Raw genomic sequence first — 25,485 nt, forward strand, 5'->3', positions numbered from 1 at the left:
GTATTATACCACCAAGATATGTCTACAAACTATATTTCACATCTCATGATGTCGAGATTCGAAAGAGTTTGAGATTATGTCGTAAACCTGTCATGACGAAAGGTGGGCATGTACGAGTGAGGCTATACGCGGGTGCCATTCACGACACAGAAGGAAGTACATGGGATGATTTCGTTACCATAATTTACAAATGCTACGCTGCACAAGGATATTGTTCATTAGGCGTGAGACAACGCGCGTTACCTGACGCCAGATGAACAATATCCTTGTGTAGCGTATGCAGTTTTTCCACAGTCTTTGTCGTAGGCGCCCTTGACGAAGGTTGTGGATCACTGCATATGCTACACAAGGACGTCCAACGTACATCATGCAGTCTATACGATTAAGAGGCATGACACATCAGCTGCGCTGGCCACGTGTGTATAATCGTGAAATACAAAAAAACAAAAACGAAGTCTGATACCTCAGTGGTAAGTGTAATGAAAAGACAACGCAAACAGTTTCAGAAAGAAGAAAAGAAGCTGAAGTACGGGACGCAGAAAATTAAAGGTGACGCGAAGTCCGCAAACCAGAGGGGAACACCAGAGGAAATGAAGTACGGTACAAGGTCGTGGGTGGTGGACACCATCTGATGGCAGTCTCCTTGAGTTTCACTAAACGTTTGTCGCTAGACAATAAAAAACGAACAACAAGCATTTGTGAATCATGGTAACGAAATAATATCGTCTACTTCCTCACTTTTACATGTCCACCTTTCGTCATGACAGACTTACGACAAAATCTCGAACTCTCTCAAATCTCGACATCGTGAGATGTCAAATATAGTTTGCGTACACAACTTGGACACACTTGGACACAACTTGGTGATGTAATACAGCTGAGGAACTAGCGAGTATAAGGTGACGTAATAGAGCTTCGAGGAAGAGTGGCCCCTAGCCATACTCCTGAAGGGAGACACTGTATGAAGAATTTCAGTTTTGCTGCGCAATAGCACACATATTGATCGAGATATTGATTGCTAGAGCTGCAGTAATATTCGTCGTATCCTTAAATGCGGGTGAAAGGAAAACACTCGTCATACTCTCGCTTAGACGTTTTAATTATATTTTCTCAGCTATTCGGCTCTTTCTGACTGCAGCGCAAGCGTATAACAAGAGACACCCAACAATGTTACATGGAGATTTCTAAGCCTTGCGATACTGGAAAACGTGATATATAGGTGCCGGGGGAGAAAGCACCACATGTACAAAGTAGAAAAGGATGGACGTCCATTTCAAACTGGCCTAAAATGAGATCTGCCCACATCGCTATTCGCCGGCACTTCATATCAATGTCAGTAGGTAACACTAATTTACTAGGAGATGGGTACTTCGAACAGTAAGCTGCACTTGGTGGCTAACAGTGCCTCGCAATTAAGCGTCTGTTATCATCCTTTCTCCGTGATAGGCAATATAGGATTCGCTGAATCAATAACGCTGCTTCTTAATCCGAAACGCAACGGCTACGCACAAACCACTAGCCGGTTCCATTCATAACGACAGCTTACGACAGTGTACGAACGCGCGGACACAGTGCTCTTACGTCATGACGTTTTGTTTAGTTACGACAAGTTCTGAAACTCCCGACATTGCCGGAGAAAAACAGAATTTATCTTTCGGCCACTGTGCGCTTGACCGACGCAATACAGCGCCTTCTTGCATGGGGTCACTTTTCCGGCAGTTTCAAAAATAACATTAATTTCCGCGCTCTCCTGGCAGGGGACACGATGAAAAGATAACATTGTTCAGCTCCTCATGTCTGTTTTCGCCCGGAAAATGAAAGAAGGTCTTCCAATTTCAGAAGCCAACTATGTGTATGCTGGGATATCGCGTCCTGGGGTAACACCTGATGGACGAACGACATATCATAGGAAAAGGAGGGCGACACCGCGGGAAGATTGAAAAAAACGTCGTTAGAAAACAACTCCAGTAGCTGTTCGTGAAAGAGAGAGAATAACGCGGTGAAGAGAGACGGCTGACAACAGATACGTATAACTTGGATGATCCACATCAACATTCGTGCTTGTTGAGATGTTAGTATTTCCAGTATTTATTTTTCTTTGTGGGTGAACTAAAAAAAAAACGTGAGATAATGGCTTACAGGTGATGAGATAGAGGAATACTCCTGTAGCAGTACTAAAGAGCTCGTGGTGTTCATCAAAGACGGTAAGTTCCTGGATGTTAAGATGGTGCGACATCCGTAGTCTTTTTTTTTTTCTGCTTCCATCCATCCATCCGGTAAATACCTCGCAAAAGTTATGTTTGATTTGATTTGTAAAAGGAAAAATGGAGATGTTAGTTCCGAGCCACTCGGGACTGACTACTCCAGGACGCGTTATTCAGAAAAGAAAGGAAAAAAGGGAAAGGGAAAAAAGGGAAAGTTATGTTATTAATGAGTTTTAGTGGATCGTACGCTATCGCCTTTGCGCACTGCGCAGAACCACTACGCTATCCCCTACGTACGCAAAGGCGATAGCGTACGATACGCTAAAACTCTCTATTGATGCAAAAGTGCATCGAATGTTCACAGCGACAAAGTGAGCTTTTCTTATCGGAGTTCAAAAGAATCAAGATATGTTACAGCTTGCCGAAAACTTACATAGTTACTGTAACGTGTTGCATTTAACTGGTATACCCCTTGTACGTTTGCTACGAGTACCTTTAATACTCACGGCAAACGTAGCAATGTTTCGTACGTCATTCCAAACTGTTCACATTTTAACGCTTTCTCTTCTCTTTCCTCCTGCTCTTTTTGTGAAGCAAAAAAGAAGAAAGAAAAACGTGTTTTACGCGTCTAACAGAGCCAAGAATAAAAGTCGAAACAGAACTCAATTAACCGAGCTTTAATGGAGCCCTTGTCCGACGGATAAAATGCCCGAGAGGCAGTCAAGTAATTGATGGTTCACCGTGCATGTAGTCCTTCTGCGTTGCGACTCAACTATACCATGGAGGAGGAGACATTGCGGAACACATTCTTGCAATATAGCGTCATCTTATCGGATAGCGTAAATAAAGCTAATTACTGTGTTGGATGCAGCAATATCGAAACTGACCAACTGTGTGGGGTAATTGGAAACCGCGATACCGTTCCATGCATTGTGCGTATAAGAGAAAGTGATACAACTTCGAATGCCTTTTGTGCGAAACATAGCTAAGAAATTACATCTTACTATTTGACCAAAGAAAACCGTAGCGATCAGAAATGTTTCGCAGATGATAAGAACATATGAGAATGTGTAAAAGTGGGAAATCCAGAGAAGGTATGGATTGAAGCTGAAGCCTGAAGTCGGGAAACTGCCGATATTTCAAAGAAATACCCTTCTACTGTGAGTGGTAAGTCGAGTGATAAATGAAAAGTAAATGGAGCACGAGACTGTTCATTTACTAGGCACACAGTAGAACAGTCTCCCCTTCAAAGTATCCGCGGCTCCCGATTTGAGGCTTCTATTTCCACGTGTTATGAGAACGGTATCGCAAGCTACCCTGTGCAAAATGGTATAGTTAACATGTTTAGTTGTCGAGGTGTAATGGTTTGAATTTTGACGTCTGAATCTCGCAGCTTGTGTCATAATTCATCCACAAATCTCCTTTCTGGAGCTCTAAAGGTATCCGCACTATTATCAAGATGAGAGGTTGAGCTACCATCGGGAGTTCATTCCGTAAGTGACAAACTCGTTCTCTCTTCTTCTTTTCTTTTTTTTTTTTTTTTTTTTTTTTTGTCGCTTGACAAGACGCTTGAGACTTCGCTCCTGCACGAGTACGTTGCGAAAACTGTCACAGTTCCGCAGCGACGTCCCTTTTCATAACGTGAGGAATAGTGTTTCCATCATAGCAGAAGTCACACACACAAACACGCATATACATTGGATGAGGATGCGGTGGACGAAGCAGAAGTCAAATCTGAACAGCACTATATAGTCCTTGGCGCTTTAGTATGAGCTACAAAGTTTCGTGTTAGGCAATATTTATTCAGGCCCAGGAACCCGAGGTAGCGTAGGCTACATTACGCCTGTCATAAACACCACAGCGCTACATTCCCTTCTGCTTCGAGTTTTCACAGCCCAAAGAATATGTAGTTTCAGATGCAGCGAATACATTCATGTACGAGTATAGGTTTAGGCTGCCACCCAGGCATCGATTCCCATATCAATCAATTCCAGCGTCAACTTGGACGACGTGGGTGTCCACGACAATTCTCTCGCCTACAGATCGACCGCGAAAAGCGCCGCGAATACTGATGAATCGTAGCGGAAACGTTTGCTTTCCCGTAACGGGAGACGGCGCGGTCGAAAGCCTTTTACCTCCCCTTCCGCTCCGCTTGACATACGCTCCTTTGCCTTTCGTCACCCAGGGAGAAAAGCCTCAAAGGAACCGAAGGAAGCTTTGACGTCGGCACGTCGAAGCGCGTTCTTCGAGCGGAAGTAATTTCCGTTTAAGTGAAGCGATTCTTTTCAGCCAATTAAGGACGGTAATAGTGCGACCACGTGTTTCCGTTCAGGACTAATAGGGAGTTTTCACCTACGTCACATTGTGACGTGGCATGCTGGTATGCTCCTCCCACTGGTGGTCACTTTGCCTGCTAGTTGCATTGAAAGACGATAAACTGCGCTACTTTTCAATGCGACAACTGTAGAAATACAATGACGAAGTGTCTTCGGGATAAAAGAAGGGTACGGACGGTACCGGATTTAAACACACCGTTCAAGGCTTCGTTTTCGAGCAAATGCTAAATAATCTCGGCAGCTGCGCTGAAAAAGAGATCACCACCATGGCGGGCCAAACGCGTTCGTTTGACGTCATGTGAAAACACCCTATACGACTGTTGTGGATATATTCGAAACTTAGAATATACGAATTAGCATATCGTGTTTACGATTTCTAGTAGGTACGTGAATTACGGTGATTATGTTTCTCATCATGATGCCAGCTAGGAACTTGCTAGTAGAAACCGATTATTGGAGACAAGCTCCTCGCCGAGTAATCTTGTCAGCGCAAAGGTCATCCGATCCTTCCGGGAGCTTAATTGCTTACACGTCACACGAAGCCGTTAAGAGGCGCCCTTCACGTATCACGTACCTTTCGTGGCAAGTGCCACTCCTTTGGTTCATTAGACGTATCAGCGATTGATCATCCTGGCTACGATGATCTCAACTCGATGAAAAAAATCTCAAGTTAGGAGCTGCAGTTATTCCAACAGAAGGCTTCTCTTCTAGTGCGCCTATAGCAGAAGAACGGTGCCATGTCGGAGGATTGCAGTCTGAGGTTCTCCACTCCTCCATATCGCTGGATTTCTCGCCGGTAAGTTCATCTGAGAATGCGTTTCAGTGAGACTTATACGACATGTAGACTTATGAAAGCATGATCTTTAGCGTGGGGTTAGCTGATTGAGCATCTGTTATCGTGCTTGTTCACGCATTAAAAGGAGAGTCGACTTCAAAAAATGGCTGCATGAAACTAGTACTACAACGTATGACGTTCATTTCCAGTCTATGTCGTCAGGGGCACCGTCACGGGGGGTAGGGGGTGGGGACAAAGGGGCAGTGTTCCTCTCCCCTGGTTTCAGCAAGTAAACATTGCCCTTGCAATACCATCACAAATTATAATCCTTTTTCTTTTCTTTTTTTTTTCTCCACGTTACAGAAACGTAGGGTGTCTGAGCCAAGGCAATGTAGTTGAGGGCGCTGTCGACGCACAGAATTAGATGGTGATCGCGTACCGTGAACCCCCCCCTCCCCTCCCCCCGGAGAAAAATCCTGGCGGCGCCCATGTATGGTCAATTTTCTCTCCCGAACAGGGTTTAGATACGAAACTAACGAGATTTATAGATTAGCATTCACCCTTAAGCAGAGGAAGCTCCAGCGATTAAACCAGAGCATCGAATTGAACCGGAACTGAAACCGGAGTTAACCGTAAATTTTTAGCTGGAACTGAACCGGAACTGAGCCATAAATACTAGCGCCATCTTGGAGCTGAACCGGAACCGAACCGATCTAAAAATTTCGGTTACCGATTCGGTTCGGGATGGTGTGTGGTGGTGAGTGATGTGGGGGATTCCAGCGGTCAGCCTGCCTATATTGGCGGCACATTGCTAGGGGAAGGGGTGAAAGGGGGTCCTGTTGGTCGAAAAATAGAAATAAAGCCATAAAACACGTAACTAACAGATCTTGTGTCATTCTCAGTGGCTACCTCTAATTTTTTAGCATATTACAACCTCGAACCGGGTCTGAACCGGTTAATTTTAACCGATATATGTGAACTCCGGAGCTGAACCGGAACTGAATTTTTATAGCCGAACCCGGAACTAACCGAAAAGCGTTTCGGTTCGACACTTTGGTTGTAACGACATGGTGACGTACGTCTGAAGGGCGAATCGGGGGGCAATGCGCACAGAACTGGTATCGTTACCGAGCTCATCGGCTTCGTACGGGTTATGCAAAAAAGCCCAAGGTCGTTAATATCGTTTACTCATAGATCGGTTTCATGCTGACGTTTTCTAAAATTCCCAGATAGAAACTTCCACTGTCCTCTCAACACCAGGCGTCTGCTCTTGCGGTGCGTTTAATCGAATTACACAAAAGATACGCCATTAATTCGTGTGTGTTGTCGGTATCATCGTCAGTGATCAGCGAGGAATACAACGGCGTCATAGTTTCGGAATCGAATGGTATGAACGAGACCGTTCCTTTAATATATTACGTGAGCGAACGCAGGACTACTCCTCTGCTGTTTTAATTCGAAAGACTATTGCAGTATGTCTGATCTCTTCAAAAAAGGCACGGAAGTCTTCTTTTTCTACTGTGTGTCTACTGAGACACACCGTAATGTCCTGGTGGAGCCCCCTCTGTGTCGCCCCTGAGTCAATCGACCGGACGCGTAAAAGACTGGCTCGGATATGTTTATGACCCATTCAGAAGACTGACCAGCGTTGCTTTCAACGGTCATGCTCTGCTATATTTCATTGCAGGGTTCAACAACGTCAATGTTTGTGGAGCACTCTGGCTTCCAGATGTGCATCTCAACGGTAGCTCTCGGGATTTCTGAACCGATTTTGTGCTAAAGCATTCTGAAGGTATACCAAATGTTGGCTTCGCCGTCAGTTCCCGACAGAAAAAAGCAAAAAAAAAACAGATCTCTTATTTTTCTGTGTTTTCTTTTGTAGACTTCTGTAAAGGATGGACCGAGAATACGGCGGAAAGAGAAGGCCCCTTAAAGGCGCAATTAGGGGGGGGGGGGGGCGACAATACGAAAAAAATACTAAAACGAAAGTACAAGAAAACACGGGTTATTTCGCTCTCTACAAGTCCCCCAGCATCTTGCACCTGTCCCACTCTGCAGCACAAGTGCACTTAACTGAGCCGCTATATTTCGAACAGACACTGTTCTTCTAGGCCAAATTACTTACATTGTTTTTGTGATGTAATCTCCTGTTTCCACATCTAGCAAAGTATAAGTAATGTGGAAATCGCCTGTGCCATGCGGCACTACAAGTATAGAGAGGGGGGGGGGGAGTATACTTTTATTAGAGGGAAAGGTCTGCCAGACCAAAAGTAGAGAGAGCACGAAGGAAGGTCCCACTGTGAAAAATGAAGTTTGGTGGCATGCCGACAGGCAACACATTCATTTAATAATAATCCGAAACGTCCAGACCGAAACGTTTTCCGTTCCGGTTTTCGTTCCGGTCCTATCATAATAGGTCCGGTACCGGTTCTGCTTCGGAGCAAAAAAATAACGGTTCATACCGGTTTTAACCGGTTCTGCTTCTGGTGTGCATATTCATTCCCAGAAAAAAAAATGTTGCAAAATGTAACCCCCTTTATTCCGCATACATGGTATTTAATATTAATAGGCAGCAATGAAATTGGTAGCTCCTGGTTCGTGTAGGTGACTGTCTGTTCAAATAGGCGTTCTCCTTTCTTGAAGCGCATGACACAGACGGACTTCTTTGTCGCGACGTCATACGTAAAGTACTCTCTAGCTGGATTGGTGCGATCGCGTCCCATCCGAATGTCTGTTGCTGCTTCCTAGCCAGCAAGCACCACCGCACGTGTACAACGCAAATCGAGGAACACCTTTACTCACAAATGCGCTCGACGGCTCCGTTTTCTTTTCTTCGTGTCCTGTCCACAAAAGAGGCGCCAGTTCGAACGCGCCTGCCCTCGCGGATACGTAAATGTATTCAACTTTGCTGCTTTCAAACAAGTGACGCGTTGCGCGACATTATCGATAGGACAGAGAAGCCGTTACGCAGCCCCCTTGGGTCGCAGGAGGGTTCAGGAGAGTTTGTGCGGATGAAATTAAAACGAACACTACGGCACATTGGTATAGAGAGTCACAACCGGTCACATGTACCTCTAAGTCTATTTGCGCGAACAATAAAATGCTACAAAGGGAGCCTAAGGGTCACAGTATACCGACATACATTCCACCGTAACCGTAACCCTCGTAAAGTATCCATGACATGACTTCAGAACGCACGGCGTCAGTTTCATTCGCCTATTCATAGTCCAAATAGGCGATGTTTTGAATAAATTTTTCGGTTTCCCTCCTGAGCGAAAAAAACGTGTACGGTTTCGATTCCGTTCCGGTTCGCACCAAAATAGCGGGGGGGGGGGGGGGGGGTTCGGTTTTCGGTTCTGGATTTCGGTTCACTCCAACACCCTGCGAGGGAGGTCGTTCAGCCGTGACGTCGCATGGCGCGCATTAAGTTAAGCTCCTCCTAATGGCCAAACTCTCTCTATAAACGGCTCTGGAGGAGAATATATCATACCGCCACCACGCGGCGTTTAGCGGAAACCGTCAACAGTGTGGATCGGCGCGCAATTCGCATTACATGCTTTACGTTTGGTGCGTTCCCTCTGATTTGTGGTCTTTGGTACCAACAACATGGTAACAGAAAAATGAACGTTCTGTGAGAGGTAAGACGCTATACAGTGGACATACGAATTGCTATTTTGTCGTGAGCAAGAATAACGCGTCCTTTTCACAGTACGGAAGTTTTAACATAGTGGCGTTTGTTTGCTAGGTACTTTGCGTACGTGCATCACGGTGACCGTGGTTATTCCTCCTCTCAATGCATTCCTCGAAACCTTGTCCATTGCCCCTTTCATTTTTCACTGTAATGGAGCACGTTGGGCACAGCAGCTCCAGGCGGCAGGTCTCATTATCGATTGTAACGTGCAGTGTTCTCCGTATGTCCGGGCTCCTCAGTGCCCCCTATTCAGTTAGCCTCCACTTCACTAGTACCGGAGAAATATGTAGCTGCTGTGCACGTCTCCCGAATGATCCTTATAAAAAAACAGTGCAGGCTGATTACACTGTGTAACTGTACGAGAGGTGCCATCCGACGGCAACCTATACATAACACGAGCATAAAATGAGGTTATATGAGAAAACCCATCAGTACGATAAATTCTATCAGGCACTTGGTGTTGCGGCAACTTGCTATGCAGTCGTGCGGAAGAACCAGAAGGTTGCACCAGTGATTTAGTCGAACCCCCCTACACCCCCAAATGGTCGGCAATACCACCTAACTTCTTTTACCGGTGTACCACCTACGGGAGGTGCCCTTGCTATTTCACCTTAAGACACAAGTCAGCAATAAGCTGTATATGACGTAACTAGAATAATGACCCCCCCCCCCGCCATATTTTTGCAACACCCCTCCGTGCTTGAGATTCTATAGATAAACGACTGAGTTTCGCGTTGGGACTGCTGTTGTCACAAGCATCCGTCGAATGTAAACCTAATAATGACAATTGAAATATGGCAGTCGTCGAAAAAGCAAGACAGCGACGGAGTTCTGGATTACCGATCTCTCCTTTGAAAGGCTTTTGTTGTGTTCGTCTGTTTCAGCCTCAGGACAGTTACTTGCCATCGTGCAAATAGTAGCAATTGAGTAAGATCAGATGATCTCAGAATTTCTACGACGACCCGTATCTGTGTTGTTTTCCTTTACTGTCCTGAAATGTTCGTTGGTAAGGTGTTCGTCAAGGCGGGGTCCCATAGCCTCGATTTGAGCAGCAGCATCAGAGCAACAGCAGCGGAGCAGCAGAGCTGCAGCGACACGAGCGGTCCCACAGCACTGGGCGAGAGAGAGAGAGATTTATTTTATTGATCCATCAGTGTGTACAAGTTATTTGGTAGGACCGCTAGGAGAACCTGTATTGCGGTCCCGCAAACCTGATGTAATGCTAAATGTGGATACAAAAGGAGAGCAACAGCGCTGCCGAGCTGCAGAAATTCCCTGCTGCTCCCGTATCCGAATTTTTGGTTGCTGTGCTGCCCTGTTGCCCTGCAGCCCGAGCAGCCGGTCTCGCAAGCCAATGAGGAGGTTGGTTGGTATTGTTTTCGTTCGACGGTGTTTAGGGCTAGCAGGGCGGTGAGTGACGGCAGAAGGTTTGTGTCTGGTTATTCTGTGATTTGTTTCGGAAGACCTGGACACGCTCGTGATTGCCAGTAGTTTGGAGCGAGTGCTCAATCATCGGGACTTCGTGAAGTGCGCTGTCAGGACATAATTCAGTTCATAAAGTCCAATAAAGTGTTCGACCGAACCTACGTGATACGTAAGCTGTGTACCAGAGTTAGCTAACATGTTCTCTTGTTTCCTGGAACGTACCTGACAACCTAATACCTTGACCTGATAACGTACAAGCAAATTACTTTCACGTCCATGCTGTGTGAAAACCATACCAACCACATTTCTTATGAGGGTCGACGACTTGCGAGCTAGGTTGTTGTAAATGATACTGACCCTTGAAAAGGGTTAGATAGAGATAGACAATGTTCAGACAACAAAAAAAGTTCGATAGAGATAGATCACGAACCCGTTCCTTGTGAAAACACGCAGAAGGCAGAAGACTAGCAGAAGGGGCCTTTGTTTTCGTTATTTATATTTATTTCAATTTTCAATTTTATTTCACTAAGAGCAACATATGCATTTGACAAGTCACAGTAAATCAAAATATCGAATACTAGTAACGAGGCGATGTTTATACGACAAAATCCCGTAGAAGAATCTCCACACAACACAGCAAGACTGTTCTGCACAACAGTGGGACGAACCTGCGTTGAACGTCACGAAACTGACTACACATCAACGAAGAGGTAATACGGGGCTCAGACCACCACCACACTCATCTCAAAGTCCACTTATGAGCTACAAATCCACAACATATCTCTCACACAAACGCCTTTCACCTAGGATTGCGTTCCTAGGTGTGTGTACTAAAAGGCTTAGCTGCTGCGTACGCCTTCGAAATGTGCGAAATGTAAACAATGCTACAGTTGCCAACACGTTTTGTGTTTCCTAAGCCGCTGCTGCCGCTAATACAAAACGAAGCTATGGGACGCCTCCAGCAGCAGAGCAGCGGCAGCAGAGAGCTCTGCTGCCATGTTGCCGTGTTGCTGCTGCCGCACCGCTGCTGCTTTGCTTCTGCTGCTGCTCGCATAAACCTATGGGACCCCGCCCTTACACATCATCGCATATTTCGTGAGCTGTTTCCCAGTCCTGAGTTTGGCGCACCGAACTTTTTGTCGTTTCTTGTCCTTCGAGAAGGCATGAAAGCTAATTCCGGGTTCAGTGCAATATGTATCGCTCCAAAGAACGCCCCATCGCTACGATTGGCTCTTTCAACGTCTGCCATCTTTCTATATTTAGTGTTTTGAGGTACCTTGATGCTTTGTTGTGTCCGTCTTTTGCGTGTTTCAGCCTCAGAACGACTCTCTATCACGTGGAACACAGCAACAACGGACAATTTTTCGACAATCGCTTCGAACACTACGCGGATCTAACGCGCCATCTCCACTAGAGCCCTGCACGGGTCCGAGCCCGACCCGGCTCGCGGTCCGTGCCGGGCTTGTTATTGTATGTGTGCTCCGGGCCGGGCCGGGCCGGGCCGGGGCCGGGCCGACAGAAGAAGCCAACACGGCGGGCGGGGCCATGTTTCCGAGAACATACATCCGAGAACAAACAAGTTTCCGAGAGTCAGGCTCGGTCGGGTCACGCAGCTAATCTCACGCAATCAAGGACTATTAGCTCATATCATCACGTGCTTGCGTCATTCCGGTGCATAGTATTTGCAAAAACAAGCAAGGGACACTGCATTATGCGTATGATTCGACCCTCTGTAACATTCTCAAAGTGCTCCTGACTCCTCACGTATTTCACAAACACGTTCGCAAAGCTTGGTGAGAGGGGTAAGGATTGGGACGAGTTTGTCGACGGCATCCTCTACATCCACAAAAACTTGGTAGTGTAACGGTAACGCGCTTGCCCGCGTGCGTCCTGGATTTAATTTGCTCTCGTGCTGCTGTGGTGTCAAATCGACAGTTCTTGTATGTTTGTGGCCGTATCTTCTCCTATTAATTTACTTATAAATTAGTGTGATAAGCGCTAGAAACGCGTACGTCACGTCTGGAAATACTAGGCCGGGATCTACGCGCTGAGTCACCGGGCCGGGCCGGGCTCTATCCACTGGGCCATGGGGTCGGGCTGGGCCATTTTTCGATGCGCCAGAGCCGGGTCGGGCCCGGAAAGGTCGGCCCGTGCAGGCCTCTACTCAGGGCTCTACTCCCCACTATCTGAAGCGCCCGCAGCGCTACCCATAGGCCGGTCTCTCTCGCCAATAACAAAAGTTCCTGCTTTTCGGAGTTTATTTCTTCCTATATTCGGAAATGTGTTTTTCGGAGTGAATTTTTCTGGCGAAAATTTGAAGTTTTGTTTCGTTTATTTTTTGCAGCTGAATTAATATTCGAAATTCGAAAGCGACAGCTGTGAAACGACATAGCAACAAAAAGAATGAGAAACTGCATTGCAAAAACGCTCACTGTTGTGCATAAATTCCCGACTCGCATCCCAATTTCTTTTTTCTTTTCCCTTTTATTTTTATTTCTTTTCGCATTACTATCACTTGGCGACGTGAACATCTCGAAATTTGGATAGTCCTCGACATAATCACAAGGTGGCTTTCGCTTACGTCGCAACTTACTGTGTGCAGTGCAAAAACTATAGCCACGCTTTCAAGAAAACAATTTGCGTGTCACCCTATGTACCCTTGTCAACTTCGGGGAGGAGGGGAAGCACGATTCACAGAAGAGGGCGGAGAAGGAAAATTCTAGACCCTGTGGGAAATTTCACGCAAATGTCGGGACGTTTCCCATACAGACCTGGAAAGTGGCCGAAATAATTTCCAAATGCCCTCACGTCGAGTAGAGTATGTGACGCGAGGCAACTTCGACACAGGAAAACGAAACGGACCCCGTTAACCAGCCATCAAAGCACGACTTTTCTTGCCTTCGGTTACTGGAACCCCCAAAAGAGGAGTTCCGGTTTTTCACATAAATCGAGAAACCCGGTACCCTAGCAACGGATAGACGCCACAGGTGTGAGCGAACAGTTCTGTCGAGTGTATAGACGACCTAAACGTCATTGATTACGTTTCGCCGCCACGCAAAGCATGCTGGTGGTCACTATCAGCTTTATCAGCCTACCGACAAATTTTTCCCGCTTCTTGCCAACGCCACCTAGATACAGAAGACCTGCTTATTGCCTCCTCTCTCTCCTTCGCTACGTGGACATATAAAGTCAGAATTCGTCTGCTACAGCAATTTGCCATTCTGCGAATTCAAGAACTCGCAAGTGATTGCAGCTAACTTGGAACCTGTAGAATTAAATCTGTACATAAAAAGTGCAACACGCGTTCCAGAAAATCAATCTTGAGAAAAATATGGGACCGTTTTGCGATTTATTTTGAAGTTGTCGCATTTCGGAAACGCGGGGACGTTCAGTCACTACTCGCAGACGACGGTGGTTCGTCTCCATGGCTACGACCGCTGAAAGCACGTTCGTGATTGGCTACGGCCGTTGAAAACACGATCCCGATTGGCTGACTCTTAGTTGTTACGTCACGTCGACAAGTGAGCAGGCTTTCCCTGTCTAGGTGGTGGTGTTGTTGCCCACCGCAGCAAAATATAACCTCGAACCGGTATTCTCGTGACGTCGGATGTTTGTAAACAGGGGGTCGTTTATTGGAAAGGGTGACGAAGATGCAGTCTCTGTCGAACCCTTAGCCGGCAGCATGATGAGTGCACCAGGACCGGTTGTCTTTCGCAAGAAGCTGATTTTTCCGGCTCGTTTCTGACTGGGATGGCCGAAACAGTCAGATCTAAAATTCTAGAAAAGAAAAACATGGCCTTTATCACTCTGCGTACATGTTAATGGAAAAGGTAACCAGCTGTAAAAAACAGGATTAGGGAAGTAGAAGAAGACACACGGAAGACACGCCAGCGTCCCTGTGTCTTCTACTACTTCTCTCGTCCTGTTTTTTACCGCTGGTTACCTTTTCCGTTACTTTGTACCAACACGCCCAAACATTCACCCTTCTGCGTACATGGCTTCCGTCGCTTGCTCTTATACCGTGACTGTACTGTTGTGGTATAGTTTGTCCAAGAAGACGCGTCCGGGGTGGATTAACCTGTACCTAACGTATAGCGGGTAGCGTGTATGATGCAAGCAGCATAAAAAAAAAAATACACGACCTGTCTTCCTTGGTCAATAAGTTAAGTATTTAGTATAACGAACACCTCAAAACCTATCAGGCATCGTTAAGACAGGTGCAGTTAGAGTATTAAAAAAAAAGAAGCTAAATCTATGTAAATAATACTTATATTGCTCCCGCTATAGTACCGAAGTTTTAAACGTTATGACATAACCTACACCAACGTTCATCGGTTAACTATTTCGAGACCATTTCGAGATTTAACTCTGAAACGGTTGCAGAAGAAACGATGACTAACCTCTCGAAATACACGCGCACTAGCGCGCGCTTCATGTCTCAAATATTTGTGTCCTGTGCTGCACTGTTTCAGCGCTGACTGTTTGCATAGTATCGAGGATCCCTCGTCTATTCTGTTAACAGAGACTGCGCAGCGCCGAAAGTGGTAAGTCGCGTTTTTGACCTGGACCAGAAACCAGATGCTTCCCATGTACGCAGAGCCGAATTGGAGGTCCCCCCCGTCCCCCACTCCTTCCTGCTGTCCTCTCTCCATCTGTCCGCGTCTGTACGCCGCTCATAGCCACAGTTGCTTCGCGGCGCTAACACGAAAAAAAAAAAACGAATTGGAGGGCGGACGGGGAAGAAGTGTAAATGCCGGTCATATCTGGCAAATAACCTCCCCCAGAATGTGCAAATAAGGAAAACGATAAATGGATTACATCATCTTCCCATTTGTAACTTCGAAGCCAGCAACAACTCAAGAAGCTGAAAACTAAACACATGACGAAACTTATACTGTTCTTTATGAGATTTCCTTGATGATTGATCTGGGACATGAGTTTTTGAGCGTAGTCTTCTAACATGTCTCTTCACATGCACGTTTTGTTCCGTTGCACAGGCTTTGCCGAAAGCTTGGCATTATCGTACGCTGTATAGAGCTATGGTACAACACGGTATTGGCCTGCAAATACTTTGTTCATTTATTCCGTGGTTTTAGTACCGTATCGAACACTTGGCCTTCCAAAATATGATTAAGTTTCAATGCGGTATGAAGGTCGTCCATGAGAGAGCTGAATCAATTATTTGTGTCCGTTCACTGGTGGAGAGTCGACTATGTGTGAAATATGAGACCGAGTTGCACAGGTCTTCACTTTTCGCACGTATACATGCTAAAAATATTGAAATGACCATACACAAGATGTGAAGACTTTTTGAGAATTATGCGCGCACCGCAACTCCTAGTTCCTATACATCTTCAGGACCGGATCAGAATGTAGTTCTCATATGTGTTTGAGTGCAAGGGAGGCCATTCCGTTGCACGGCAACGACTGCGCTGTCGTGGCGACCGAAACCAGCTATGCAACGAATAGAACGGGTTACCTGCTTCGAACAGTTATACCATCTCCTTTTATTGCGATCTGCGCGGCCACCTCGTTCCCCCTTCGTTTAATTTCGATCATTTCACGAATAAGAAGTAAATCATTGGCCACCGTGAAGCGCTTATGTTAAATTCCCGAGGGCCACAAAACACACAGTGGTCGAACTTCGCTGGAACGAAAACTTCAGTGCAAGTGCGGATGACACACAACGCAAGTGGTACCCCTTTTCGCGATCTATTCTTGTTACTTATTTATACGGACAGAGCCCCCTATATTGCTTATTCTTCCCTGAGCACGATTTGGTTACGAAACCTCTCACTTGTTCATACGTTACCTACATTTTGCTTACAATTGTTGTTGTTTTTTCCTTTTTCTTCTTTTTTTTTTCGTCGATCATTTCTTCGCTCTCTGCGCTCTGATTCCAGAAACCTAACTTCGACTCTCGGTGGGGACTTTCCCTTTTCGAAGCTCTTGCTTGATCATGCGCTAACTACATCTTGCTTACAATTGTTCTTATTTTTCTATCGATTATTTCTTCGCCTTCCGAACTCTGAATTTGGACACCCGAGTTCGACTCTCGGTGGGAACTTTCTATGTAATACCTCTGGCTTCCTCATACCCTGACGACTTTATGGTTATAATCGCTCTTTTCTTTTTCTTTCTTCTATCGATCATTTCTTCGCTTTCCAAACTGTGAATCTGGGCGCCTGAGTTCGACTCTCGGTGGGAACTTGATATGTAATACCACTTGCTTCTTCATACCCTGACTTCTTTATGATTATACTCGCTCTTTTCTTTTCTTTTTTCTATCGATCATTTCTTCGCCTTCCAACCCCTGGACACGGACATCTGAGTTCGACTCTCACGCCAGGCTCTCACTGGCTTCACACCTAAGGACGTCACACCGCCGAACGCCCCCTGGTCTCTGCCTGTGCAACCCACATTCGCACGTCTTCCTGACCTCCAGGACCGCAGAGATCAGGTTCCTCCTCAAGTCCTTCGAGCCCATTTTTATGCTCTAGTAGACGAAGTTTTCTACCTACCTCTGCCGCCGCATACACCGATGGCGAATCTCCAAATGGCAAGTCCGCGTCGGCATTCGTTATCCCATCCGAAGGCTTAGTTGAAGGACGTCGACTTTGGCATCATACCTCATCCACAGCTGCGGAACTCTATGCCATACTTTTATTTCTGCAGCACATCGTTCACTTTACCCCACCGAATTGGGTGGTTTTCACTGACTCAACAGCTGCGCTGCAAGCAATTGAATATTCTGGCATACGAGGCTCCTCCGCACCGTTGGTTATGGATGTGTTAATGGCTTACAAACTTGTCTACGAAGCAGGGCACAGGTTCGTTCTCCAATGGGTTCCAGCGCAGTGCGGTGTCGAAGCCGAAGGTAATGAACAGGCTGACAGCGCCGCCGAAGCAGCTCTCTCGTCTCGGAGACGGACGCGTATTGCACTGCTGAGAGAAGGTCGTCAGTCCGTACTTCGAAGCCTCGTGGCTCCTCTGGCTACCCGCCAACGGACTGCTGACATTCTACCCCCCACCACGCCGAGCAGAGTTGATCCAGCGCTCGCTTTCCGCATGCCTGCACATATCTCTCGTCAAGATGCCGCATTAGTTCATCGAATGCGCCTCGACATGGCCTTCACAGCACAGTGGCGCTACCGATTGAGACAAGTTGCCCCTCCCCACTGCAGCCACTGCGGTACTGTCGAAGATCTAGAGCACATTCTTCTCCATTGCCCACACTACCAACCTTCCCGAACCGTTCTCTCCGCATCCCTCAACGAGCAACACTCCCGCCCCCTCTCTCTCACAAAATTGCTTGATCCCTGGCCACATCCAGCCCACCAACGCTCTGCCCTCAAGGCTCTCTTCACCTTTCTGGACACCACAGGACTTCGATCCTTATTGTGAAGGGGCTCATTATTCATTTCCCGCATCACCACCAGCATTGGGGCAGAGTATCGGCCCCGTCGATGAAGCTCCCCAGGCGTCATCCCGTAATAAAGGTGTTGTTCAGTGGGAACTTTCTATGTAATACCCTTGCTTCTTCATACCCTGACTACTTTATGATTATAATCGCTCTTTTCTTTTTCTTTTTTTATCGATCATTTCTTCGCTTCCGAAGTCTGAATAAGGACACCAGTGTTCGACTACCGGTGGGAACTTTCTGTGTAATGCTCTTGCTTCTTCATACCCTGACTACTTTATGGTTATAATCCCTCTTTTCTTTTTCTTTTTTCTATCGATCATTTCTTCGCCTTCCAACCTCCGAATATGGACACCTGAGTTCGACTCTCGGTGGGAACTTCCTATGTAATGCCCTTGCTGCTTCATACCCTGACTACATTATGGTTATAATCCCTCTTTTCTTTTTCTTTTTTCTATTGATCATTTCTTCGCCTTCCGAAGTCTGACTATGGACACCAGTGTTCGACTCTCGGTGGGAACTTTCTATGTAATACCTCTTGCTTCTTCATACCCTGACTATTTGATGATTTATAATCCGTTTTCTTTTTCTTCTCTCTATCGATCATTTCTTCGCCTTCCAACCTCCGAATATGGACACCTGAGTTCGACTCTCGGTGGGAACTATCTATGTAATGCCATTGCTTCTTCATACCCTGACTACTTTATGGTTATAATCCCTCTTTTCTTTCTCTTTTTTCTATCGATAATTTCTTCGCTTCCGAAGTCTGAATAAGGACACCAGTGTTCGACTACCGGTGGGAACTTTCTGTGTAATGCCCTTGCTTCTTCATACCCTGACTACTTTATGGTTATAATCCCTCTTTTCTTTCCCTTTTTTCTATCGATAATTTCTTCGCTTCTGAAGTCTGAATAAGGACACCTGAGTTCGACTCTCGGTGGGAACTTGCTATGTAATGCCCCTGCTTCTTCATACCCTGACTACTTTATGGTTATAATCGCTCTTTTCTTTTTCTGTTTTCTATCGATTATTTCTTCGCCTTCCAACCTCCGAATATGGACACCTGAGTTCGACTCTCGGTGGGAACTATCTATGTAATGCCATTGCTTCTTCATACCCTGACTACTTTATGGTTATAATCCCTCTTTTCTTTCTCTTTTTTCTATCGATAATTTCTTCGCTTCCGAAGTCTGAATAAGGACACCAGTGTTCGACTACCGGTGGGAACTTTCTGTGTAATGCCCTTGCTTCTTCATACCCTGACTACTTTATGGTTATAATCCCTCTTTTCTTTCCCTTTTTTCTATCGATAATTTCTTCGCTTCTGAAGTCTGAATAAGGACACCTGAGTTCGACTCTCGGTGGGAACTTGCTATGTAATGCCCCTGCTTCTTCATACCCTGACTACTTTATGGTTATAATCGCTCTTTTCTTTTTCTGTTTTCTATCGATTATTTCTTCGCCTTCCAACCTCCGAATATGGACACCTGAGTTCGACTCTCGGTGGGAACTATCTATGTAATGCCATTGCTTCTTCATACCCTGACTACTTTATGGTTATAATCCCTCTTTTCTTTCTCTTTTTTCTATCGATAATTTCTTCGCTTCCGAAGTCTGAATAAGGACACCAGTGTTCGACTACCGGTGGGAACTTTCTGTGTAATGCCCTTGCTTCTTCATACCCTGACTACTTTATGGTTATAATCCCTCTTTTCTTTCCCTTTTTTCTATCGATAATTTCTTCGCTTCTGAAGTCTGAATAAGGACACCTGAGTTCGACTCTCGGTGGGAACTTGCTATGTAATGCCCCTGCTTCTTCATACCCTGACTACTTTATGGTTATAATCGCTCTTTTCTTTTTCTGTTTTCTATCGATTATTTCTTCGCCTTCCAACCTCCGAATATGGACACCTGAGTTCGACTCTCGGTGGGAACTATCTATGTAATGCCCTTGCTTCTCCATACCCTTTGCCCTGCTGCCTGCTCGCTTCCTCGCCTGCTCCTTGCTTCCTCGTACCCTGTCTGCTTTATGGTTATAATCGCTCTTCTTATAATTTTCCTCCAAACTCGGCGATCCTCGACACTCTCCTCGAAACGCTGTTTCTAATGCTAGCGCATTAAAACAAGAGGTACCAAGTTTCTTCATGACGCAACAAGTAAAAGGGTTTGCTGACCCTGTGATTGGGCAACGCTAAGGTCTGCGTTTTATGTCGCTTTAAGTTCTGTGTTGTGCCATCTATTCACGACGCCAGCGAAGCCGTGGCCACCTTGCGGCGTTTTCGAAAAGCTGCGAGTGGAGGTCCACAGCATATGTGAGCGTGACTCAGTAGGACACTTAGCAGCTTAGCAGTGAAATCCAGAGCACACTGCCAAGGAATTGACCTCTGTTCGTTTACCTCAACTGTTTCGTTGAGCGCAGCGTGGTTATTTGCTCCAGGTTCCATAAAAAAAAGTGAAGATGTGTTTGGTATAATTCCTGTTACGGTGCACGTAGGTGTGTCCACAAGCTTCTTGTCGAGCGCTTGGCGGACCAGTGACAATGAATAAGATTAAGAAATGTGGCCGGTGAAGACTGGGTGGGGCACTAGAAAAGTACCAGTATCGGTAACGATATGGAGATGGCGTTACCGTAAATTTGTAACGGAAATACTTTTCCGATACCCATTTAAAAAGAGCATCGCGATCCGCATTCCGATACCGAAGAATGTATAGATTACTGTAACGGCTTTACTTGTAACGGCGTTACGTACAACACTGCTCAATACAAAGCATTACATAATCACCTTTTGAAATGTACGGCAGATGTAACATGTCGTTATCACTGAGCCAGTCCTCCTTTCCTCCACAGCTTTCATACCTATTCGATAGTGCGGACACTTACGAAAAGGAAGGGCTGGAAGAAACTTTTCAGTGAATTGTACGTGAGAAGTAACCGGTCTCTATGTGAGGCGCAGATGTAGAGGGGTGCGTCTTGGGTCAACTTCATGAGGAACTGTGCCGACACGCCCGAAACGTCTACTGGACCGCCAAGAGTTGTCAGCTGTCTACGCCTGTTTAAATGCATTTCGGCGATTGTAACACCGTTTTAAAGTGTCTTGCACATGGGTGCAGTGTTGACTGTTTATATTCCTGCAAGAAATTTGTATGTGCTTACCGCAGAACAACTGAACATTACCCACTTTGCTTGATGGAAGAAGCAAGGAGAACTTTGTCCGGTCTTCCCGATAGCTCAGTTTCAGTTACTCGTCTCTTGTGCCCCTGAAAATCCTTCGATTCACTTTTATGTGCCGCTTTTGTTACACTTGACATTTTAGGAGCAGTGAGACCAGGTATACGACTGTATTCTTGGAAGATCCTCGACTTCACACCCTCAGGGAAGGAAGCGCTCCTCCACTTAGGCTAAGGAGCCATGGGGCTTCAAGGAAACACCGGAGCTATACTGTTTAGTACCCGAGTATTGCCTTTCCTCGAGGGGAGATTCGAGCTAACGTCGACTTGTGAAGCACAAAACCAGTCTCTCCTGGAGCTGCCCGAGTGGAGTATCGGGTTGAAGGTCGTTGAATACTTCCCTTAAGAACCACGAAGCCCTGCGAGAATGCAGAGTGCTTTCGCTGTGCGTTGCCTTATTATTGCGCCATTCCAATTACAAAAACGCCCTGAAAAATCGGGCGAGTCGGTGTGACCCTAGGTCGCGGTCCGTTCTGCTGCTGTGACGTAACGAGCAGCTGTATCCGAGCGGTCCAACGGGCACTCCCATCGTATCGCCCAGCGTTACGGAGTGGTCAACCTCATTAATACTTTTACGCGATGTTTGAATGAGTTCAGGGGTTTCTAGACCGCGTCCAAGATTAAACATTGCAGCAGACGAGGGGCGGTCCCTGCGTTGAACCATTCATGATTTGCATGCGGCGCAAGGGTAAACCCGATCATATTTTGCCAAGGGCCTCGTTCTCCATCTGCCCACGTCTGGATGACGCTTATAGCCACAGTTGCTTCGCGGCGTTAATACGGGATCAAAGAGAAGCACACATAGTTTTATCCCACCGGAAGCGCCCTACGGAAACTATTGGCGAATTCGGGTGGGAATGTCCCTGGAGACAGGCCGTCCGCCGAAGTAACGAGGGCGGAATGCGCAGCGCGAGAGTGAGGGGGCATCTCCGTCTCCAACCAGCGTGACGCGACGCGACTATAGTGATGCCTTAAAAGTGCGTTATATAGAATTTTAAAAATATATCTAGAAAAACACGCGCGCGCGTTACGGGTCAGCTGCGATCTTTTTTTTTTCATATTTTGATATCTTTCTTTTTTTTTTCAAGGACACTTGTTGTCCTTCGTGTGTCCTGCCGCTGCCAAAGACTAGATATTATTATGTATCGGCTTTACATTGCTCCTATAATGTGGCTGTGTTGTGACTGTGTGAAGAGTTCAACTATTGTTCCGCTATTTATTGACATATTCCTTTCCGAACAGGTACGATGTTGAAAGATGGAAGTCACTGAAAAGGTTAGCCAGCTGTAGGACTCGAACCCACATCTTCTGGATTACCAGTCCAGGGCTCTACCAGCTGGCTAGCCTTTTCAGTGACCTCCATCTTTCATCGTTAATTTCTTAGGCAATTTGAGGCTTTGTATGTACTCGTATTTGTTCTTTCTATGTTGTTCCAGCCTCAGAACATCAGTTCTCTCAGGTACGATGTGTTGAAAAATACGCTACGCTGAATATCTCCCGACATGCTAATGTTTTGCCGTATTTTCCTTCCATACTTTTTCGTGTCAGTACTGCGTGCATGAGTGCAATACAGTGGTTCTATTTCTTTTTTTTTTCTTTTTTTTGCAGGGTTGATTGGTCATTGATGGATCAGATTGTCCATCAATCCTACAAAGAAGAAACAGTGAAAGTACCGAAATGGGATATTTCTTTGCCCGTTTTAATCTGCGCTGTCCTCTTTAAGTAGTCCATGACACCTTAGCCCTAAAAGCGTTGACTGTGAATAAAACAATTCTGCTCCGTCACGCTCCATTTAATGCGAATTCGACTGGTGGTCTGGAGCAAGCACAGAAATCTGCTACAGAGCAGGAAAGTCCTATACATGTAGAGAGCAAATCCGAATACACCACCGAGAAACAATCGCGCTTCAGACAAGACCGTAACGGAAGCCGTCGCCTATACATCCCGCAAGCTCGGAGGGTCTACCCGACACTTGCTGTCGCTCGACATTGAAGACGCGGAAGTTACGACAATGTTTCGTAGAAGTTCTGGCAGAATCCGGGCTTTCTCGGCGGAACAAGAATGAGCAGACTCCGTCGCGACTACCTGAAACGACCAGTGAAGCACGCGAATCCAATCCGAACCGACCAGTGAAGCACGCGAATCCAATCCGAACCGACCAGTGAAACACGCTTTCTCGGCCGTGGAGCAGAAAGAGCCACTCCAAATCGACCAGTCGAACTCGCCATTATTAGACGATAACGTCATATTGTTACACTGTTGCTGTTGTTGCATCGAGTGTTTACGCTGGATTCCCTGGGAATAGAGAGAGTTAATCCACACACTCATTAGCTGTGCTATCAACGCATCATGTGATGGGGCAAGCTGGGCTATTGCAGTTGACGAAAAGGATGGGAAACATGACGCCGCGATACGAAGTGATGCAACCTTAAAACCGCAATGCAGAGGAGAGCGGCGTAGATATCAAACAGCAGTTCTCCTTCGAGCAGGTGAAAGAAAGTCGGGGTGTCTTTTCAGCTCCGGTTCCTCATTTTTGTCACGTTTACGTTTACGTGCTCAACCGTATGCAATTAGTTTGGAAGCACAACAAAGGTGGGACACTCGCAGCACGTGCTTATACGAGTACTACATACTCTTGCTGCCCGAACATGTTACTGCAGAGGGACAGTGGTGCTTGGTGAGATAGTGATGAACATTGTGGAAGAACGCGAAGGGAGACACGGGACAACGCACAACAATGTTCAACCCTAACCAACACGCTACCTCCTAGAGCGCACATTAGATTAGTGGCAGACTAATTCCTACACATGGAGATCAGACTGTATTCCGACACTACCTGGACTGTCCATGCTTCTCACTTTAGAATACGACACATGAGAGAATTGTAAGCTCGCTCGTCATCTATGATCAAGACTAGTTCGATCTATATTGTCGTGAATCCACGTAATAGTGTGTTATTCTGTCTCAATATGGAATGGTATGGTCCTGTAGCGCAGCTCGATAGAATTACGCTTGTCCCTTGGTTTTCTCTACGATGTTCAACAACAGACGATAACCTTCTATGATATTGGACGCTTTTGCGACCCGACCCGTGTACACCAGAGCAGTAACCCGAGATAAACGTAGTATGGGAGCCATTTTTCGTGCAGAATCTTTATGCATACGAGTTATGCTTGCGTAAGTAAGCTTCATAGGGCCAACCACCACGTGTTACCCTATGGCCGCGTGGCATGATCACGTGACGGGACCCATTGAGCTAACGCTTGTGAACGTGTCTTGCCACAATGTCCAAAGACGCAGCAAACGTTTTAGCAGCTCAATTCTCTGTCTGCACAGTAGTTACGAGTACCAACTACCAAACAGCACGCCAAACTTTCTGTAGTAATGCAGTGCTTTGTAGTAGTAAATGTAGTACTACTAATGTACTTTCTGTAGTGTGTAATGCACTTTGTATTTACTGCTTTACAGAATTGACGGCTGCGAAGCGAGGATTACAAAGGAAATGTCGTTTCTGTCCTTTCACTGCAAAGTATGACCTGTCTCGACACGAGAACTTACACACTGGGGAAAGAAGATACAGTTGCAACGTCTGCAGCAAGGCGTTCTTTCACCGATATATGCTGAAGCGCCACATGAACATACATTCTCATACTGGTGAAAAGCCTCACAAGTGCCCGCACTGCGCCGACGCTTTTGTCATGAAACGTTCACTGGTGAAGCACATAAAAACTTGGCACTGGAACGTAATACCTCCGGAGGAGGAGAAGGAGGGCCCTCCGACTTGTGCAGAGCCAAAGAGGCCACGCTAAAGTTAATGTGCAGACACTGCCCCATCGCCTTTGGACAAATGATGCGTCATACAAAAACTACGTACTTTAGTGCACTTTGCCTTAAGGCACACCAGTCGTAATAAAAATTAGTCGCAGGCATCCAGACAAAGCATTGTCAAAAGTATAGTGCATGCATATGATCGTGCTGACTTGCCCTGGACGTCTCTAAGCTCGGTGAACTCGTGCCCTGCTTGTGCATTAACTTGAATATCTTCCATTAGAATCGATGACAGCTAAACCTTGCAACTTTTTGTTTTAGGACTTTCTGTGTTTGTAAGGGTTAAACCTGTAACTACGTAGACATGAACGATGTAAGATGAAAGTCACTGAAAAGGTTAGCCAGCTGTAGGGATCGAACCCACATCTCCTGGATTACCGGTCCAGGGCTCTACCAATTGAGCTAAGCTAACACGCCTCTCCAGCGACTTTCGGGGTGCGTCATCTGGTGTTTGTATCTGGGGTCGGGGTGTTTGTATCTGTCCCTTCTATGTTGTTCCAGACTCAGAACATCAGTTTCTCTCTTGTACGTAGACATGTTTATTTACGCCTCCATCGTCGCCAGTCTGAAGGACCAGT

The 25,485-nt window shown here is 46.2% G+C and overlaps 1 long non-coding RNA gene across 2 annotated transcripts in view; it reads left to right on the plus strand.

Annotated features, from left to right (window-relative positions):
* Positions 1 to 24,997, plus strand: part of LOC135374804 (uncharacterized) — a 40,900-nt gene extending 15,903 nt beyond the window's left edge. Inside the window, exons 2-4 of one of the 2 annotated variants that reach the window (XR_010417119.1) lie at positions 3,598 to 3,697; positions 5,252 to 5,336; positions 24,548 to 24,997. This is a non-coding gene — a long non-coding RNA (uncharacterized LOC135374804). Of the gene's footprint in view, positions 1 to 3,597; positions 3,698 to 5,251; positions 5,337 to 20,699; positions 21,980 to 24,547 lie in introns of those variants that run through there. The other variant, XR_010417120.1, reaches the window with a different exon arrangement.
* Positions 24,998 to 25,485: the final 488 nt, after the last annotated feature.

Source organism: Ornithodoros turicata, unplaced genomic scaffold (assembly GCF_037126465.1).
Source record: "Ornithodoros turicata isolate Travis unplaced genomic scaffold, ASM3712646v1 ctg00000746.1, whole genome shotgun sequence".
Lineage (NCBI taxonomy): Eukaryota > Metazoa > Arthropoda > Arachnida > Ixodida > Argasidae > Ornithodoros > Ornithodoros turicata.